Source organism: Bufo bufo, chromosome 4 (genome assembly GCF_905171765.1).
Source record: "Bufo bufo chromosome 4, aBufBuf1.1, whole genome shotgun sequence".
Classification (NCBI taxonomy): Eukaryota; Metazoa; Chordata; class Amphibia; order Anura; family Bufonidae; genus Bufo; species Bufo bufo.
The window spans coordinates 318,657,599-318,672,643 of NC_053392.1; positions in this window are offsets into that span (position 1 = coordinate 318,657,599).

Sequence of the window (15,045 nt, forward strand, 5' to 3'; positions counted from 1 at the left end):
GGCTGTTTTGGCATAGTTTTTTGAAATTTTTTATTAAAGCATTCACCTGCGGGGGAATATAATGTGATATTTTTATAGAGCAGGTTGTTATGGATGCGGCAATACATAATATATCTATCATTTTTATTTTTGTTAAGTTTTACACAATGAAAGCATTTTTGAATAAGATAAAATCTTGTTTTTGTGTTGTGATGTTCTGAGAGCCATATTTTTTTTACTTTTCTGGCGATTGTCTTAGGTAGGGTTTCATTTTTTCATTGGTACAATTTTTGGCTACATACTCCTTTTTTATCGCTTGGTAGTACACTTTTTGTGAGGCAAGGTTACCAGAAGATGTCTGTTTTGGCACTGTTTTTATTATTTTTTTATGTCATTCACCTGACGTGGTGAATCATGTGATATTTTTATAGAGCCGGTCGATACGGATGCGCCAATACCAATATGTCTTCCCTATTTTTTCCCATTGTTTTAACTTAATTTTGGGAACAGGACGCATTTTTTTTTTTATGTGAAACTTTACATTTCTTATTATGTAAAACATGTTTTTTTACTTTTTTAAACTTTTTTTTTTGCCCCACTCTGGGACTTCAACTTTTGGGGGTCTGATCCCCTGTACAATGCATTGCAATATATGTTTTTTGTAATGCATTCGTTGTAAGTGTATTACACAGTGTAATGCCCTTCAGCCTGTTTGCCTGTGAGATCCAGGGGGCTGGATCTCATAGGCTGACATGTAAGGCAACCACGATGCTCATTGAAGGGATACTGCACATGCTGAAAGCTGCATTGCGAGGGTTAAAGAAGAAAGAGAAGCAGCGTGGCAGGCAAAAGGTGCAGCACGTCAGTCGCACAGCAGCGCACATTACTCAGCTTTTCAGGTATGTGTCCGCTGCCTGCTCCCCCCTGGCTACTGACTGTGCCCCCTGGCTCTTGCCTGTATCCCCTGGCCTGCGCCCCCCCTGGCCCTTTCCTGCAGCCAAAGTAGGAGGAGGAATGGCAGTGGGCATGGGTGGATTAGGGCAGGTTTGATTAGAAGAGACTATGGAGTTCTGGACTATGTGTAAATCTGGGAGAGTAGAGGAAAGCAGGCCAGGTACAGCAGGTTGCAGGCAGTGTAGCTGCCACAGCCTCCTGTATTATATGCATCTCTGCTATAGTAGAGAACAGAAAGCTGGCACAAGGAGTGGGCAGAAGCTGGGATGACTATCTGCCGGGTAGCCATCCCAGCCTCTACCCACTCCTTCCTATGCCAGCCTTCCGTAATAAAGCATGCGGTACATGGCAGCCTCCCCTCTCTGCTCGCTGTTCTGCCATCTACTACTGCTTATTTTGGCACTTTTTTATATGCACACGTGATGCAAGGATGGTCCTGGGCTGGCATCAGGTGTGTACTTATATGTGCCGGAGGAGAGGGCAGAAAGCGGAGGCTGCCATGTACTGCAAGCTATAGACAGGAGGCTGGCAGAGATTGGGATGAAAGTTCAAATCACCTCCCTTCCCAATGTTTTAAATAAAAAAAAAAACATTTTCACTATTAAAATTTTTTTTTTTTAAAAACACGATTTTGGTGACCAAATCCCCCCCCTACCCCCTACCCCCTACCCAACATACACATACACCAAACAAAAAAAATTTGAAAAAGGGCCCATGCACACAACCGTATGCCCTCTGAGACATACCGTCTGAGGGATGAAGGGGGTGGGGGGGCCGTCTAAAAGTTTGCTGTGGGGCCAAGTCACTTTTAGCTATGACCCTGCCCTGAGCTCTGCTATAAAGGATATCTACACCTGTTTTGGTAGAAAAAAGTCTACTAGGAACATCACAAGTTTGGATGGTCAACCTCTTAAATTCCAAGTTATGCTTTTGGTACTGCCCTGTTCAAAGTGCTTTAATCTGAACAGGATAAAATCTAGAGTCGCTAGATCTTACGCTAAAGTTCTTCATAAGTTGATTCATAAAGCAAAAATATGGGCCGATTTCTTGCGTAGGTATTAGCTTTACTAACTATAATAGCTAAATATGGATTTCATTTTTAAGTTAATATCCAAGATGAGAGTTCTCCATGCTAGAGTGCATCCTATCCCTAATTACATGTCTGTTAATTTGATTTTTCCTAATCCCTGAAGTAATTGGTTAACAGAAGCAAAGCGATACACATACTAATGGCTTGCTTTCCCCAAACTGTTCCTACTGGAAGAGAGCGCCTGGTGTGTAAATCTGAGACTGGAACAAAGATACACTAATTATCCTTCATTTATTCGTCTGCTTCAATGGTCCTAAATACCAAAGTGATTAATTAGCACAAGGCAACAAGGGCAGGATATCACACCCTTCTCTGTGTTTAAGTGTTGGAAAGGTTTTATACAAGTGTTGACAACAGCATATCTCCAATATTTCAAGAGGGTATAACGTACGGTTGATACACTTAATTGGCATTGGTTAAACCTTTTACCTAGGATTGCAGATATAATTAATATGTACTTAATTTGCTTTCACATTTACATGATTTTAACAGCATTTCTAATTATTATAAATATTCTCAAAAATTAATATTCCGATATGACAGAAAACAGATTGTTAACAAATCTTAATTGGTTTACCTGAATCATTTAGACTGCAGTTTTATAGACATTCAATTTTTATATATACACGTGTGTATGTTTATGCATTTTTTTTATTCTATACTGTTAATGAACAAATAATAACATAATTTATATTGTCTGCATTTTTATGTGATTGATGTCCAATAAAGTTCACAAACACACAAGCAGTTCACGACATGCTTGTATGTTCGAGGTGTGTGAGCTATGTATGAAAAAGGCTCAGGAGCTGAGCCCACTCCATACGTGGTAGGTGCTCACTGTGTAATACAGCTGATACCTGGCTACAATGACCAGGATCAGAGATAACTCAGATTTATGTAATTTAACCCTTCCAATGCCACAGTCAATAGTGACCTCAGCATCTAAGATGTTAAACTGAGGAAAAAGGCTCCCTCTGTCTTCTGATCGGAGACCCTGAGGTGAAATATATGGGTACCTTTAGCTCACTCCTCACACAGCTCTGTAAACAGAAATATATTTTTTATAGTGATACAAAGAAACATTTTTTCAAGTTTTTATTTTTTGAAAGTATAAAAAAAAAGTTTATACATTTTGGATAACTGACCCACAGAATACAATTGCCATGTCATTTGTAGTGCACAGTGAACGCTGTAAAAAACAAAACCTCATAAAATGGCAGAATTGCATTTTTTCAATTTCATCCCACAAATAATTTGTTTTACATTTCCTAATACATGATATGGTAAATTCAATGGTGCCATTAAAAAAAAATACTTGTCCTGCAAAAAAAAAAACCTCAACTGGATATGTAAACAGAGAAGTTAAAAAGTTATAGCTCACAGAAGCCAGGGAAAATACAAAAATTAAAAGAAAAGAAAAAAGGATTATTGGCTGGGTCCTTAAGGGGTTAAATATGATGGGAACGGGGCATGAAATTCTCACTGCTACTGGAACAATATTTTATAGATGGATGAAACCAAAATATAAATTTTTACATTAAATAGGTTGTCCCACAAAAAAATATTCTGCAGTTTTCAAACCAGCACCCAGATCTGAATACTTTTGTAATTGCCTGTAATTAAAAATTTAAATAATGCAAATAAAAACTTGTCTGTTTATGCTTTGGGACTATTTGGTTTTGGTAAACTGTCACTAGTTTATTGTTTTTGTCTCCTGTCTACCTTTCCCGTGTAGGACCCAGAACTTAGTCAAGAAGGATCGTCTACCACAGAAACATTGCACTTTATATGTGTATATGCTGTGAAGTTTTCGCAAAAAAAAAAAAAAAACGGAGATGCTGCTGCGACTTTTCTACTTCGTCTACCACACATGTCAGCAACCACCGGCACTCCAGGTGTTGTGAAACTATATCTCCCATCATGCTCACTTGCTTGGCTGTTCTCTAAACTTCCACATAAGTGGAAAGAGCATACTAGGAGTTGTAGTTTCACAACAGCTGGAGTGCCGAAGGTTGCTGATCCATGGTCTACCAGTTGCGGATCGTTATTTAGGATAGATCCTACGATAGGGACAGTAGTTTGAGTAGCTCAGAATCTCACTAGTCCCCACAGTGACACGTTCTGTGCACACAGGTCAACGCTGCAGCTAATCACTGGCCTGAGAAGCCCTATGTATAACTGAGGCCAGTGATTAACTGCAGCTGTGACCTGTGCATGGAACACCACCAATGCAGCCAAGAAGATTACATCATACAGCAGGCGGACTGGTGTGCAGCACTCAAAGAAACAGGGAAGAAAACAGGTGAACATTAGAGATGTCCCGAACTATTCGCCGGCGAACAGTTTCCGGCGAACATAGCTTGTTCGCGTTCGCCGCGGCGGGCGAACATATGCGATGTTCGGTCCGCCCCCTATACATCATCATTGAGCAAACTTTGACCTTGTACCTCACAGTCAGCAGACACATTCCAGCCAATCAGCATACCCTCCCTCCCAGACCCTCTCACCTCCTATCAAAAAGCAAGGACAGTATCCATCTTAGATTCATTCTGAAGCTGCAGTTTTCACAAATTTGACTAAGTTATAATCGCAATGCAATTAATACAGGTTATATTAATCGCATTGCGAATTCAACTTAGAGCTGGGTTCCTAATGGTTGTATTGCTAAAATATAACGAAGATTGAGAATATAGTGCTATATTCGTTATATTCGTCAATTCTAGCAATACAACCATTAGGAACTCAGATCTAAGTTGTAATCGCAATGCAATTAATACAGGTTATATTAATCGCATTGCGAATTCAACTTAGAGCTGGGTTCCTAATGGTTGTATTGCTAGAATATAACGAAGATTGAGAATATAGTGCTATATTCGTTATATTCGTCAATTTTAGCAATAAAACCATTAGGAACTTAGCTCTAAGTTGAATTCGCAATGCGATTAATGCAGGTTATATTAATCGCATTGCGAATTCAACTTACCACACTCTGCGTCAACTACGTAATTTTCCATGGGAGTTTTGCCATGTATCCCCCTCCGGCATGCCACAGTCCAGGTGTTAGTCCCCTTGAAACAACTTTTCCATCACTATTGTGGCCAGAAAGAGTCCCTGTGGGTTTTAAAATTCGCCTGTCTATTGAAGTCTATGGCTGTTCGCCCGGTTCGCCTGTTCGCGAACATTCGCGGAAGTTCGCGTTCGCCGTCCACGAGCAGAAAATTTTATGTTTGCGACATCTCTAGTGAACATTAATTTGTTACTTTAGTCCATTTACTGTGGTTGTCCAAGTTTTTATATAACTCAGACAACCCCTTTAACAAAGAAATATGCCTTCTTCTTAACTTAGCAGCCACTTCATGTCCTGAACCTTCCTCTCTTGCGCAGATCATTGACTTGCCCATATAAGTCTATAGAAAGGGGAGCAGGAAAAGAAAGAAGTAAATGCAGAGAGAAATATTGCTGCTGAATCTAGTAAGTATTTTTCTGTCTAACCCCAGTCTTGGATTTACAATTACACTAATTAATATGGCTGTTTCTTAAGGTGTACTACATAGAGCATATCCTTTTCCCTGTAGGAGACATCATAGTGCCTAGTCTCCATCCACTAGCTCAATGATAACTAACAATTTGGGTTGGAGCCTCAGAGGGGAAAAACTGATGAGCAAAGGACAAAATGTCCTGAAATACTATCCTTTTTCACTTGCATCACAGTTAATCCTGAAATATTACCTAAAACAACAGGTATGCTTCAAGCTAAACTTCAATTTCTTATAACACAACTGAAATAATGAGAAAATGTGCTTAACGCCTGTTTCAATTAAAATATCTTTTTCGAAATAGGACGTGATCTGTTCCAATGTTAGTGATGAGGTAAGGACTAGTTGATCGAGCACCAAAGTGCTTGGGTGTTCGGGTGCTCGGTTCAAACACCTCAGGATGCTCGGGTGGTCTACCGAGCACAATGGAAGTCAATGGGAGAACCCGAGCATTAAACCAGACACCCCCTGCTTTGAAGAGGGGAGGGTGTCTGGTTCATAGGAAAAGGTCAGAAATTGATGGAAACACCACTGAAATGGTTCGGGAACAGCATGGGGAGGATGTCTGGATGCATCTTGGACTCCCAGGTCGCTGCTGGGAACAATGTTGTCCGAGTAGTACACCACTTTTACAGACTGACAATAATATGCACAAAACCAAAGATAAAATCAGTTTTAGAGAAAAAATTGTTAGGAAACATTCTTTCCTGAATATTTACTTGTATATAAAGTGCAAATACTGGCAAAAATTACAAGGAAGAGGCACTCCAATACAACCTGTATATCACATAATGGAGGGCCTCATTCACACTGTGGTACAATTGTTCAGGTAGTGGGACTCCTACACTCATAAAGCCTATGCACTAAGTGAAAGGGCTTTCAAAAATTACAAGGAACCAGCACTCCAATACATCCTTTATTATACATAAAGGAGGGCATCATACACCCTTGAAAAATTATGATTGATGGACTGCTGGTGAAACTCAAAAACATTAGGAGCAATGGCCTGCTGGTGACCCTCTAAAACATTATGGGTGAGGGCCTGCTGCTGAGATGATGATCTAAAACATTAGCGGTGAGGGTCTGCTGTAGAGTTGACTCTCTAAAACATTAGGGGTGAGTGTCTGCTGCTGATCTGGGCATCGGAAAAATTATGGGCGTGCCTGATGCTTAGCTAACCATTGAAAAAGTTATAGGTGAGGGCCTGCTGGTGAGCTGACCCTGTAAAACATTATGGTTGAGGGCCCGCTGGTGACCTGATGCTCAAAAACATTATATGCGAGGACCTGCTAGTGAGCTGATCCTCTAAAAGATTGTAGGTGAGGGCCTGCTGGTGAATTGACCCTGTGAAACATTATAGTTGAGGGCCTGCTGGTGAGCTGACCCTCAAAAACATTATATGCAAGGGCCTGCAGGTGAGTTAACCCTCAAAAAGATTGTAGATGAGGGCCTGCTGGTGAGCTGACCCCCTAAAACATTATATGCGAGGGCCTGCTGGTTAGCTGACCCTTTAAAACATTATATGCGAGGGCCTGCAGGTGAGCTGACCCTCTAAAACATTATATGCAAAGGCCTAGAGGTGAGCTGACCCTCTAAAAGATTGTAGGGATGGTTTGCTGGTGAACTGACCCTCAAAAACATTATATGCGAGGGCCTGCTGGTAAACTAACCCTCTAAAAGATTGTAGGTGAGGGCCTGCTGGTGAGCTGACCCTCTAAAACATTATATGCAAGGGCCTAGAGGTGAGCTGACCCTCTAAAAGATTGTAGGTGATGGTCTGCTGGTGAGCTGACCCTCTAAAACATTATATGAGAGGGCCTGCTGCTGTGATGATAATCTGAAACATTAGGGGTGAGGGTCTTCTGTAGAGCTGACTCTCTAAAACATTAGGGGTGAGTGCCTGCTGCTGATCTGAGCATTGGAAAAATTATGGGCAAGTGCCTGATGCTTAGCTAACCATTGAAAAATTTATAGGCGAGGGGCTGCTGGTGAGCTGACCCTTGTAAAACATTATGGTTGAGGGCCTGCTAGTGAGCTGATCCTCTAAAAGATTGTAGGTGAGAGCCTGCTGGTGAGTTGACCCTGTAAAACATTATGGTTGAGGGCCTGCTGGTGAGCTGACCCTCAAAAAGATTGTAGGTATGGGCCTGCTAGTGAGCTGACCCTCTAAAACATTATATGCCAGAGCCTGCAGGTGAGCTGACCCTCTAAAAGATTGTAGGTGAGGCCTGCTGGTGAGCTGACCCTCTAAAACATTATATGCGAGGGCCTGCTGGTGAGCTGACCCTCTAAAACATTATATGCAAGGGCCAGCTGGTGAGCTGACCCTCTAAAACATTATATGCAAGGGCCTGCAGGTGAGCTGGCCCTCTAAAAGAATGTAGGTGAGGGCTTGCTGGTGAGCTGACCCTCTAAATCAGTGGTCCCCAACCTTTTTTGCACCCAGGACCAGTTTCATGCAAGACAATTTTCCCAGGGACCAAGTGGGGGTTAAGGGGGCAGGGTTTTTGGGGTGGGGCTTAGGGGGTGGGCGGGCATTAGTGGGTGCTAGTCAGTACTGACTGATTCACTCGCATAACAAAACACAAGGTGCATATTAATATATATAACACTATATAAAGACTATATAAACTGACTAGGGTCTCTGCTGCACTAGTCTCTGCTGCACTGTACCGTATAAGATGCACCTAGGTTTTAGAGGAGAACAATAAGAAAAAAATATTTTTCATTACACCTCAGGTCAGACCAGCAATCAGACCCCCAATGTTAATCAGACCTCTGCTGACAGCCCTAATCAGACCCCCAATTCCTCAGATCAACCCCCCAACCTTTAGCCATCTATCAGCCCCCATGTCAGCCATAAGCCCCATGTCAGCGATCAGCCCCCATGTCAGCCATCAGCCCCCATGTCAGCCATCAGCCCCCCATGTCAGCCATAAGCCCCCATGTCAGTCATAAGCCCCCCATGTCAACCCCCAGCCCTTATGTCAGCCATTAGCCATATGTCAGCCATCAGCCCCCCATGTCAGCCATCAGCCCCAATGTCATCCATCAGCCCCCCATGTCAGCCATTAGCCCTCATGTCAGCCCCCAGCCTTTATGTCAGCCATACCCCCCATGTCAGCACCAAGCCCTTATGTCAGCCATATGTCAGCCATCAGCAATATATCAGCCCCCAGCCCTCATGTCAGCCATCAGCCCCCCATGTCAGCCATCAGCCCCCCATGTCAGCAATAAGCCCTTATGTCAGCCCCCAGCGCAAAAAAAAAAAAAAAAAAAAAAAACACTTACCTCTCCTGCTCCTGGACGCCACCACTCCTCACCATCACTATCCTCTTCTTCCTGCTGTCGGCTGTGTATCGCGGCACACAGTGTAAGGTCACAGAGCGCCCTCACGATGTGCACAGCCCTGCACAGCTGATAGCCGAGCCAAGGAACAGGAAGCGGTGAGTACAGATCCTTTACCTCTTCCTGGTCCTCCTGTACTAATAAAGCGCTTCCATAATGGAAGGGCTTCAGTAGTACTGCGTTAAAGACGGCCCTGATTGCCGCTGCCCGGCAAACAATCTTCCAGGGCCCAGTCCTGGGCCGCGGCCCAGCGGTTGGGGACCGCTGCTCTAAAACATTACATGCGATGGGCTGCAGGATAGCTGACCCTCTACAACATTAGGCGCGAGGGCAGACTAATAAGCATGTTGATATGATGGAAGAGGAGGAGGACGAGAAAAGGAAAATTGAACTATATACCCTTTTTGTGGTGGAAGGGGTGCATGGGAATACAGTATATTCAGCACATTATAAAAAACACATTTAAAGTGCATTTATGTTTAGCCGCTTTCCTCTGGTGGAGAAGAGAAGTCAGGGGCAATCCAGGCCTTGTTCATTTTTATAAGAGTCAACCTGTCAACCAGTTGACAGGCGGATGCACTTATCAGTTATTATTCCCCCAGCAGCACTAAATGCCCGCTCTGACAAAACGCTGGTGGCAGGGCAGGCCAGCACCTCCAAGGTGTAGAGCACCAGTTCGTGTCACGTGTCCAGCTTAGACACCCAGTAGTTGTAAGGCACAGAGGGATCATTGAGGACGCTGACACGGTCTGCTATGTACTCCTTCACCATCTTCCAAAACTTTTCCCTCCTTGTGCTACTAGGCCGAGCATCAGGGTGAGGGTGCTGGCGGGGTGTTGTGAAAGGCTTTGGAGAGTGTTGCCCTGCCTCTGTTGGAACTGCTGTGTATGCCCCTCGTCTCCCCTCCTCGTTTGCCCAAGGAACTACATACTCTGCTGCTAGCGTTGTCAGCTGGAAATGTTTGGAGCAATTTTTCCACAAGGACTTTCTGTTATTGCACCATTTCGCTCGTCCTCTCCACCACAGGAAAGAGAGATGAGAAGTTCTCTTTGTAGTGGGGGTTAAGAAGGGTGAACAACCAGTAATCAGTGTTGTCCAAAATGCGTAGGTCACGGGAAAGGCAGCCTAACATAAAGTCAGCCATGTGTGCCAGACTGCCAACAGGCAAGACTTAACTGTCGTGCCAGGGTGATGACTCTCAATCTCCTCATCCTCTTCCTCATCTTTTGCCCATCCACGCTGAACAGATGGAATTAAACTTCCATGGGTACTACCCTCTGTAGCGGAGGCAACCGTCTTCTGCTCCTCATCATCCAATTTGCGATGAGAAGACGAACTGAGGGTGGTCTGGCTATCACCCTGTGTAATGTATTCCCCCATTTCCAACTCTATCACATGCAAAGCGTCGGCCTTAATTGTGAGCAGCGAGCGTTTGAGTAGACACAGAAGTGGGATGGTTACACTGAAAATAGAGGCATCACCGCTCACCATCTGTGTTGATTCCTCAAAGTTTCTTCAAACCTCACAGAGGTCAGACATCCATGCCCACTCCTCGCTTGTGAAGAGCGGAAGCTGACTGGAAAGGCGACGACCATGTTGCAGCTGGTATTCCACTACTGCCCTCTGCTGCTCACAAAGCCTGGCCAACATGTGAAATGTTGAGTTCCAGCGTGTGCTCACGTCGCACAACAGTCGGTGAGCTGGCAATTGTAAGCACTGCTGCAGCATTGACAGACCGGCAGAAGCTGTTGATGACTTGCAGAAATGGGCACACACGCGGCGCACCTTCACCAGTAGCTCAGGCAAATTGGAGTAGGTTTTGAGAAACCGCTGAACCACTAAGTTGAACACATGGGCTCGGCATGGGATGTGTGTGAGTTTGCCAAGCTCCAAAGCCGCCACCAAGTTACGGCCATTATCAGACACAACCATGCCTGGTTCTTGGTTGAGTGGCGAGAGCCATAGCTCAGTCTGGTCTCTTATCCCTTGCCACAGCTCTGGGGCGGTGTGCTGTTTGTCACCTAAGCAGAACAGCTTAAGCACGGCCTGTGCTACACTGCTTCCAGCTACTGACTGGCTGGCTGAATGGTGCGGCAAGAGGATAATTCAGAGGTAGAAGTGGAGGAGAAGGTGGAGGAGGAGAAGTAGGGGTTGGAGCCACTAACATAGGTGGTGGCGGAAACCCTGATGGAATTAGGGCCTGCAATCCTTGGCATCGGTAGCACCTGTGCCACCCCAGGGTATGACTTGCTCCTGGCCCCCACAAAGTTCACCCAGTGTGCCGTCATGGAAATGTAGCGTCCCTGGCCGAAAGCACTTATCCATCTGTCAAAGGTTAAGTGGACCTTCCCAGTAACTGCGTTGGTCAGGGCATGGGTGATGTTACGGGGCACATGCCGGTGTAAGGCGGGCACGGCACACCATGAAAAATAGTGGGAGCTGGGGACTGCAAAACGAGGGACGGCCACTTACATCAGGCTGCAGAAGGCCTCAGTGTTCACAAGCCTAAATGGCAACATTTCCAGGGCCAGTAATTTGGAAAGTTGCGAATTTAGTGCTATGGCCTGTGGGTGGGTGGCTGGGTATTTGCACTTGCTTTTAAATGCCTGGGTTAGGGACATTTCTATGCTGCGCTGGGACACGGAAGTGGATGTGGTCGCTGATGGTGCTTGCGAAGGTCCAGTTGCAGGGGATTGGCCAGCACGTAACACAGGGGAAGAGGAGGCAGTGGTGTGACCCGCAGACACAGATTGTGGAACCAGGCGTTCGGCCCAACTATTATGGTGCTTTGATGCCATGTGGCGGAACATGCTGGTGGTGGTGAGGATGCTAGTGTTCACGCCCCTACTCATTTTTGTATGGCACAGGTTGCAAATTACAATTCTTTTGTCGTCTGCACTTTCCTCAAAAAGCGCCAGACTGCGGAACACCTACCCCTTGGCAAGGGATATTCCCGCAAGGGTGTGCTCCGGGGAACTGTTGCGGGCCTGTTTGGTGTGGCCCGCCTTCTCCCCTTTGCCACCCCACTTCCTCTTCCAGCCTGTTGGGGTGCTGCGGACCCCCCCTCCCCTGTACTGCTGCCCTCGCTCGGTTTGCCAACTTCCCAGGTTGGGCTAGTGACTTCATCGACCACCACCTCCTCTTCCACTTCCTCACTCTGCTCATCCTCCTGACTTGTTGACCTAACCACAACCTCAGTTATTGACAACTGTGTCTCATCCTCATTATCAACCTCTTGAGACACTAATTGCGGTTGACCTATTGGCAACTGTGTCTCATCATCATCATCCACCTCGTGAAACACTAATTGCCGTTCCCCACCGTCATCTTCATGACTGTGGATGCTCAAGAGTTTGGGAAACAGGGCACAAGATATCATGTCCCTCTTTAAGCGGGCTTGTTGAGAGGCCCAAATGAAGGAATGGCGCTGAAAAGAGCTCCTTGGAATATCCGAGTGTGGGATCAGTTGTTTGGCATCACTCTCCATGGTGGGAGGAAGGAGGATCAGGGTAAGGATTGTGTTGACCAGACTCTTGGTTGCTGAGACTGGACTTGGTGGAAGACAGGGTAGTGCTTAAATGACTGGTAGCATTATCTGCTGCAATCCAACCAACCACCTGGTCGCATTGGTCTGACTTTGAGAGCATTCTCCTGCGCCGCCCTGCAAATTGGGACATGAAGCTAGGTATCGTGGATGATTGTTTTTCTTGTGCTCTGGCAGCAGGCACAGTTTCAACGTGCCCAGGGCCACGGCCTCTGGGTGCACCATCAGCATCACGGCGACTTCTCAGTCCCTTACTGCTCGTCTTCTTCATACTAAATGTTATATATGCTTGAAAGTATGTCACACGTACATTAGCGTAGGATTTGTAAGTGGATGCGCAAATTAATTTAAAAAGGTATTTGGAATGTGGAAACGTCACAAAGGAGATATACTGCAGATATTGTCGCTGATGTCAGCAGCGGCTAATATAAAATTACAGGGAATGTCACAGGTATTTCGGATGTGGAAACGTTACACAGGAGAAATACCGCAGATGATGTCGCTGATTTCAACAGTGGCTAATAAAAAATTACAGGGAATGTCACAGGTATTTGGGATGTGGAAACGTCACATAGGAGAAATACCGCAGATAATGTCGCTGATGTCAGCAGCGGCTAATATATAAAATTACAGGGAATATCACAGGTATATTGTATGTGGAAACGTTACATAGGAGAAATACCGCAGATAATGTCGCTGATGTCAGCAGCGGCTAATATAAAATGACAGTGAATGCCACAGGTATTTGGGATGTGGAAACGTTACACAGAAGAAATACAGCAGATAATGTCACTGATGTCACCAGCGGCCAATAAAAAATTACAAGGAATGTAATGTTGAAACATTACACAGGAGATGTACCCCAGATAATGTCACTGTCCACAGAGGACACCGTCTACGGAAAAAGTACACTGCATGTCACTGATATTTTTTGGATGTGCACACGTTACACGGGAGATGTAGCGCAGCTAATGTCACTGTCAACAGCGGACGTCTATTGAAAAAGCACAGTGGATGTCACAGATATTTTTGGGATGAGCACACGTTACACAGGAGATGTAGCGCAGATAATGTCGCTGTCTGCAGCAGCCTAACTATTGCGCGCTATTTAGCGCAGGATGCACTAAAAATAGATATTTCTGCCACACACAATAGTCCTTAAAAGATCTTTTGGGTCTGTAAAGTTTTAGCAATTTTGCGCAGGTTGCGGTAAAAATATATATTGCTGCTGCCACACACAACAATAGTCCTTAAAAGGACTTTTTGGTCTCTGACAAGTTTTTCAACTAAAAAATAAAATATTTCACTCCCTACACTATCTTTCCCTTCTTCAGCACAGCTCTCACTGACTAACAATGAGCCGAACACCTGTCATTGCGTGCTATATAGCACCCGATGACGCTTTCCGGCCAGCCAATCACTGTAATACCAGTAACCAACATGGCTACTGCATTATAGTGCGTAGCAGCTAACAAACGTGCGGGGAGCATGATCGATTAAACACTAGTAAGGACAAAAGTGATACTTTTTTAGGTGAAGGTGACAGAATTTAGCAATAAACTGCCTCTGAGGAAGTAAAGACAAATCAGGGTTGAGTTTAGCTGTAACATGAAATAGTAGAAATGAAGCGATGGATCCAGCATCGAAGTTAGAAAATATCGTGGGTTCCTTTATTCAGTATAGTACAAATCCATACAGTGACAGCATCTCCTTAGTGTTCCAAATGAACGTCTACGCGTTTCGAACAAACATGTTCTTAGTCGTGACCGACTGTAACATTTCAGACCTGGAGTCTAACAATGATTGTGATATTATAGTGATAGAAAAATTATAGTTTTAGTAGAGGAAGAAAAGGAGAGACAAAGATTATATTGGATGCATGACAGAATTGAATGCCTCCATACACTTATTATTTTTATTTTTTTGAAGATTCTTGTTATAGGAGGATTTCTATAGTTATGACCCTCTTGGACCAATAGAATAAAGTGATAGTTGTGCTAGGAAATTGGCACATCACTTATCCTCACTCAGATTTCTTTAGAAGCATCATGTCTATTATGATGCTGCCCTTCTTGATTGAAGATCCCACACAAAATTCTGTGTGCAGTGACGTATGACACCACCACGCCAGCCAGCGTGTTGACGTCATCACAAACTGCGCTAGATTTCGTGCTGGATCTTTAATCAAGATGGATGAGGTGAGTATTATTATTATTTTTTTAACCCCTGAAAGGCCTCAATTTTTACATCAGATGCCGGGAACAGCAATGAACGCAGCATCTGAGGGGTTCAATGACGGGTGGCGGGTTCACCCTTCATTGCGCCCGCTACTTACAAAGAAAAGTAATTAATCACGAAGCAAATTTATTTGTGAAATTTGGCGAAGCAGCCAAATCAAAGTTTTCATAACTTTGCTCAGAATACAGATACAGTTTTTTTTTTGTGAAATTCACAGCATAGCCACTGCACAATTTGTATCTACCAGATGCAGATTTTGCTGCAGATTTTTTTCTTGCATTATAAAGTACAATCTCAAACATGTAGAGCATGAAACTGAAATATCATAGCATACCCTAAAATTTGTGGAGATTTTT